The sequence below is a fragment of the Homarus americanus genome, unplaced genomic scaffold (genome assembly GCF_018991925.1).
Source record: "Homarus americanus isolate GMGI-L3 unplaced genomic scaffold, GMGI_Hamer_2.0 scaffold50165, whole genome shotgun sequence".
In the NCBI taxonomy this organism is placed as follows: Eukaryota; Metazoa; Arthropoda; class Malacostraca; order Decapoda; family Nephropidae; genus Homarus; species Homarus americanus.
Window position 1 is genome coordinate 1792449 of NW_024748747.1, and position 7518 is coordinate 1799966.

The window sequence follows — 7518 nt, forward strand, 5'->3', positions numbered from 1 at the left end:
ATACTGTTGCGCCGTGTACAGAATAGCATGTGGTTAATATTTAGAAGTTACAAACACCTACTTTTATTATTAAGTCTTATATAGGTAGAAAGAGAAAGAACTGAGAATAATTTATAAGCGTTTCCGTCGGAAATTTATATTTTTCGAGTATTTTAACCGATAAAATTACACCTCAATATTAGTTGATCAAAAGGGGCTGCGCTTTGAAGTAGACGGAAATATGTGAGGTAAAATACTAAAGATATACCAAAGTAACCTTTGAAAACCTTTCCTAACTTGTAAAAATGTAAAGAATTGCTTTGGAGTTGATGGATCCCTCATCTGAGCACCGAAAATAACACTATTGCATACCAAAAACCGAAAACAATACCATCACTTACTAAACACCGAAAACATGAATAAGGTAAGCTCTTTTTTATAGTTTTAGAATTTTTAAAGGTTAGGTAAGGTCCTCAAAAGTTTGTTTAGTGTTTTTTTTACTCCACATTTTCCCTCTACTTCAAAGCCCTGCCCTATTGAACAAGTAATATTGTTGGTAAATTTCTCGGTTAAAATACTCGAATAATATAAAATTCTGACGGAATGCTATAGAATAAATTATTTTAATTTTCTCTGTTTTCCCTATATAAGACTCACATAAGTAGGTGTTGGCAACTTCTAAATATTTGCCACAAAAGACATCGTTTTCTGCGCTTTTTATCCTCTATCCACTGGTGAAAATTGCTTGGGTAAGAATCGTTTAAGGTACACCACGGAACTTCATATTTCCATTTATATTCGGAGAAAGAAAAAAAAAACACCTTTATTCTATTACGTTTCCGTCACAAATGTATATCTTTTCAATTATTTTAACCGATCTGACCCCCCAATCACCAACAATATTTGTTGTTCAAAGTGGGCAGGGCTTTAAAGTTGAGGGAAAATATGGGGTAAAATACGAAAAAAACACCATAACAAACCTTTGAAAACTTTACCTAACCTTTCCTAACTTGCTTAAAGGTTAAGAATTTACTTTCGAGTTTATGGGTCCCTCACCTGGGCACCGAAATCATCACCATCATCATATACTAAACACCGAAAAGACGAATTAGGTAAGCTTTTTATATATTTTTTTATATACGTTAGGAAAGGTCAGGTAAGGTTCATGGGTTTGGTGTTTGTTTTTAATGTTTTACCCCAACAATTTCCCTTTACTTCAAATCCGTGCTCCTTTGATTAAACATGATTGTTGGTAATGGGGGTCATATCTCCATAATGACTCATTTGCGACAACAATGAAGGTCATCAGATTCGTTTGAAACAACACAAAATACACTAGGAAAACCTATTTTCGTTGGTTACCGTGGTGTGCCTTAAACGAATGTTTACCATGTTGTTTTATGTTCATTTGCTTCGTTTTTTGAGTTACGGACGGTCCCTTTCTCCTACTTCATTGTGTTACGTCGGTTAGGTTAAGTTGATTTTTTTTTTTAGGTTAGTATGGGTAGGTTGCGTTGGGTTAGTTCGTGTTTGCAACACTGCCGCTATTTACTGTTAAGAGGCTGTACGTTTGTAATTGCCTCCAGTTGCCGAGAATAATAAAAGAAACTTATACCCTAAAAAATACGAAAAAAAAGGTAGAATACTGTTTAATGCGTTTTAAACCCCCACATTTCCTCCCTTCGCCAAAGCTCTGTTCATTTTGTGGGGTATTGACACTGAAGGAGAAATGTTCCATAATTAAAAAACGAAGCATTTGCACAAGAAACGGTTGTCACCAGTACATAGAATATATACGAGTATATTGGAAAACAATGTCAGGTTGTTGGGTCGAGTAGCGGTGTTTTATATATACAGTATTTAACGTTTTTTATCATTCCTTCATTACCATATCCTCTTATTTTCGTCATGTGTAATTCCTTACCTTTATTGTGCAAACTTTAGCTGGTTGCGTCTGTGCATATTAAAAATATTCCCGGATATAATTTGAGAGAAAATGAAAAAGAGAGAAAGAGTGAGTGAGTGAGAGAGAGAGAGAGAGAGAGAGCAAAAGTAATAAAGAGGGCGAAGGCATCTAAACCTTGGTGTGGTAAGAAACTCGCCACAGCTAAGTTATCCATGAAATGCCGTCTAACACAGAAAGCGGAGCTAATTTCACCTAGAAGTATGCAGTCAACCCTCCCTCCCTTCTTCCTACATCCCCTCAGCGTCCAGACCCGCCACCCAGGCAGGTCTCAAGAAACACTACTGCCGCTAGGGTATTTCCTACGGCCAACCCCTGGCCCGCTCTCCCCACCAAAGCTTCAGGATCATCACCAGCAGTCAACGAAAGATCAGCATGGGGAAACACAGACGTACTGACACAACAGGTAACTGCCAACACCCCGTGAACACGCACAAAAAAGAGATCAATGATTTGAAAAATGAAATTGATGAACCCAAAGCTCAATTTGCAGCTCAAACTGATATGTTAATCAGCCTCTGCGATGCACTACAGAAAAAGAACACCACCAACATAGAGCAGCAGCTATGGAAAGATTACAATCAAACTGAATACACCAGTACCAGATGTGGAAACTCAAGACCCACCAGGAACTAGTGTCCACGCAGAGGAAAACAGTGATACTGTTAACAGTTTTACTGATGCCTCTGTAGACATACTCAGTGGAGATGAACAAACACAAACAGAAAATGGTGGTGATGTCGAGTGTATCCAATTGGGTTGATGTCTGCCACTGAAATAGCTCAACTGGTGAGCAGTACTTACATACAGTCACCTCTCTTAGCCTACCATTGTCGTTGTCGAGATGTTTAACATAATTGCGGATAAAAAGATCTTGCCAAACTAAACTTAATTTTACCTAGCTTAATCTAACCCAACTTATCCTAATCCAGTTTATCCTACCTCAGCATTTGTTAAGGTGTTTTGCAGTGGCGGACCAGACATACACCGCCATTTATTTGTATAGTTTGACTTGTGAGGTTTGCGAGTTTTTGTGTTTTAGACGAGTACACAACAGGTCTTGACTCCTGTTCTTTGCCTGATGCATTGTAATAGTATAAGTTTGTGTGATGGTGGTGATTTGTGGCGGCGGCGGCGGTTGTGGTGGTAGTTGTGTATAACGCGGTGATGGTGGTAGTTGTTTCAGGTGTGGTGGTGACAATTGTACAGTATATGGTCTAGCGGTAGTTGTATATGGTGTGATGGTGGTGGTATTTACATATGGTATGGTGATGGTAGCTGTATATGGTGTGGTGATGGTAGCTGTATATGGTGTGCATGGTGATGGTGGCTGCATATGGTGTGGTGGTGGTAGCTGTATATGGTGTGGTGATGGTAGCTGTATATGGTGTGCATGGTGATGGTAGCTGCATATGGTGTGGTGGTAGCTGTATATGGTGTGGTGATGGTAGCTGCATATGGTGTGGTGATGATGGTGGTTAAATTTGTATATGGAGTGGTGATGGTAGCTGTACAGGTATATATAGTGTGGTGATGGTAGCTGTACAGGTATATATGTTGTGGTGATGGTAGCTGTATATGGTGTGATAATGATGGTGTATAGTACTGGTGGTGTTCTTATTAATATTTTAAATCGATATTCCAGCAGAGTAAACAGCTCGCTATTCACGCAGAATCCTGGCAAAATAACCACTGCCATATTTTCTTTTTTATCGCTAACGAGCCAACACAATATAAAAAAGCACATCATACACACGAGGTCCACCATTGTGTAAGTCACCCTCAACACCCGCCATAGTGTGCCACCTCCCCTTGTGCCCCTCCAAAGAAAACACGATATGAAAAAAGAATCTCACTATTAAACTCAATGCGTTTTTATATCCAGGTTTTCTCCCACGAGTGGCGGGACGAGGGCTTTAATCTCGTGGTTACCGGGCGTCATTCACACTGCAAACATTGGCCGTTCTCACCAAGAGGGTGGCCAGTTTATTTTTATACTAAATTTATTCTCGTTTTATTCTGAACAAAAGGTATATTCTGGTCTTCATCTCCTTATGTACTTGGTGCTGTAACGGGCGGGCGAGTGACTATAACATGTATATACAGTGCTCTATTGGAACTTATCTTGATATTCTGAGGACATGTTCAGGTTATTGAAGCCATTTTCACCACCGTGGCGTGGAATGTTTTTTTTTTTAGTGGTATTGACGTATATGTGTTCTGGAAGATGGCGTCAGGTCTTCCATTTAATTGACAATAATCGGCACTGAACTGGTTTGGCTAGTGTCGTTACTGCATGCATCCAGGGCTACATTAATGTGTATTTGATATTCCTTTACCAACTCAGATTTGACCCTGGATTTATTTTTGTTAGAGACCCGGTAAGCCTAAACAAACTCAATCTAACCTAGGTGAACCAATCCTAACCCAAGTAATGTGATCTTAGGTTAGCTGCAGAGTGTGACCCACGCTGCAGCTCGTGCACGTGAAGGCAGAGAAAATGCATGGGTTATATAGTCTACCTGGCTCTAGCAAAGACAAATTGAGGGCCGGACCCGGGTGTGTAGCCACTTCCATTTTTTTTACTGAACGGCCGTCACCCTCGCCCCATGGCCACCAGCTTCTATGGGTCGTCTTGTCCCGCGCGTGCCGCCACAACACACTTACAAGGACTCTTTATGTGTCCTTGTCCACCGCCTTTTTATTCCTTTGAGTGAAAGGGTGACTTAGCTGGCCTGTTAGCACCGATTTACCCATCATTCTTCCGTGTGGTGTGGCGTGCGGTAACTGACGGATCGTGGCCTGGGCTTGAAACAGAAATATTTTCAGTAGATTTTTGTAAGTAATGGTGCGTCGTTGATGTTATCATTTGTTGAAACATTGTCTTTCTGTGGATTATATTTAAACTTTATAATTTGTTATAATAGTTGTTTGTGTTTAAATCCTGGTGTATTGAATCAACTGTGTCATTTATGAACTGTCTGTTGCGATATGCCTCACTGATGTTAACACTGGGCTCCTGAACACCGCATTAATTCCATTTTTAGTTCACTTGGGCCTGATGGCTAAGACCGGTAGTGTCGTCCACAAATGTTACACGTGTATTGGGCTACATCTAGTGCTGGAGGGGCGGCGGCAGCGTCTTTACCGCTTTGACGATCTTTTTCTCTGACAATAATGTAGTCAACGAGATGCCAGTGTTTGGATCTTGGGTATTGCGACGAACCCTTGAACTTGTCGGCTTGCCTAAACAACGTATTGGTGATAGTGAGGTTGTGTGCAGCACACGTGCTGAGGAGTAGGCCGTTGGGATTACACTTGCCTAGTCCATTTCTCCCTATGATTCCCTGCCAAATGTCGGCATCTTTGCCAACTCTGGCATTGAAGTTACCTATGAGCACAACCTTATCTTGTCTGGGGATAGTGGTTAGCACTCTGTCATGGTCGGCGTAAAAGGCCTCCTTGATGTCATCTGCATCCAGTATTGGGGCGTATGCATTGATGAAGAAGGCATGACGTGAGTGATTCAGTAGAACTCGGAGCGTCATGAGGCGCTCGTTGATCCCTACAGGCATTTCAGTTAGCCTATGTAGGATGCATTGCTGGATGACAAAGCCAACTCCATAAATGCTGTTTCGCTCCACAGCAGGCTTACCCTTCCAAAAGAAGGTATAGCTGGCCATAGCCAGACCCCGTCCTGTGAGTCGACCCTTGTCCGGGAGCCGGGACTCACTAATGGCTGCTATGTGGATGTCATACCTCTTTTGCCACAAGAACAGTTCTTTCAGCGTGCTCATTTGTGCCAGTATCCGGAAGGGTCCTGACATTCCATGCAGCGACCATAAGAGGTTGTATAGTTTGTTTTTGCTTTGATCTGTGATTATGATAGTGTTTTCGATCGCATGAGGATGACCTTACTGGTTGCGGTTGCCCAGTCAGGTTGGTTCTTTACGCAGTCTATGTTTAGGGCATCTTTTCCAGCCCCCTCCCCATGTGGGGGTGAGCAGAGTGGTCCTCGAGAGGGCTGCTCAGTCGCATAGACAGTACCGAATTGCACTACTGCCTAGATCCCAGTGCATAAACGACCATCTTTTCTATGCTGCCCATGTGCAGAGTTGTGACTAGAGACTTCCGGCAGTCATCTCTGCCTGTCCCCGTCGCCACTCGTCCATCGCCATAGGACTTTTTGGGGTAAAGGGGTTTTGATGATGATGAGAAGTATGATGAGCTGGATGATGGCTGCGTTTGAGTTGATTTATGTGGTGCGCAGGCTGCAACCACACATCTTGGCTCTCCCGTTTCCTGATCCGGTGGTGTAAGTGTTGCGATGACTGGAGAGAGGGAGAGTTGCAATGGACTGCCGATAGCCCAGTTTCTTGGGTTCCCCTTAGTAACCTGTCAATCCTGCATTGCCTTCATCCACCGTATACCTATTACACGACTCGCTGTCTTTCTAGGGAGAGAGAAACTGTCTTCCATTTACAATAAAATTTTAAAGATTCGAATTGATGTGATTCGAATATATTTTGAAACATGTGTTGTTAACATGACTCACTCTTTCGGACAATTTGCGTCATATTTTGTCCGTTTTGGCCTTGATGTGAACGCACTGTGCCTAAAAAGGCTATCGTGCTTGTTTCCGCAGCACGTACTTAATTGATTGATACGTTTATTGAGATACAAAAAACATTAATACTATCTCAAAGGGATGAAGTGACATAAGTCATCCCCACCCCAGTCCAGGAATGTCCCTCTCAGGACTCACACAAATCCCTGATATTTCATATAATCAGTTATAGTACATACAGTTATATTCTAGATGCAAAATTTCTATATTTCTTTAATATTTCATCTATTTTCCTATTTTTAAACATCCACTCTATTTGCATGGGGACATTATTTATATGGGCATTTCTATATACGTTAAGCAATGGGCATTCCAGTATATGATGTGGCAGGGTATGGGATCTGGATGTTCTACAAACTCGACATTCTTTATCCTGTTCACTTCTCTCAGCTCCAAGTTCCTAATAATATCTATATCCTAATCTTAACCTCATATACACTGAATCTTTCCACCTACTCCTATCTTTCCCATATGTAAATTTTGTGTTCATGAGAACAGGATGGTAATGTTTCATTGTTTCACTTTTCTCGTATTTTTCATTCCTTTTGAAATTATCTTCTATTGATTGTATTTTCCGTAATGTGCTCCTTAATTGCTTCAAGGTTTTAGTACATATTATGTCGATCTCGGCCTTTTCCGTGGCTCTTTTTGCTATTATATCTACTGCTTCATTAAGACCAATGCCTACATGTGAAGGGACCCATACAAATTGAACATTATGGCCATTTTTCCTTATTGTATTTACTAATTTTCTACATGAACCAATAATGTGTCCAAAGACTGGATTCCCACTGTTCAAAGAATCCAAAGCTGCCCTACTATCAACAAAAAAATATGCATCTTTATACCTCTTTACAACATTTTCCAATCCTACTAACATGGCATATAACTCAGCTTGTGTTGATGAAATAAAACTGCTCAACCGAAGTCAATTTTGATGTCATCATTT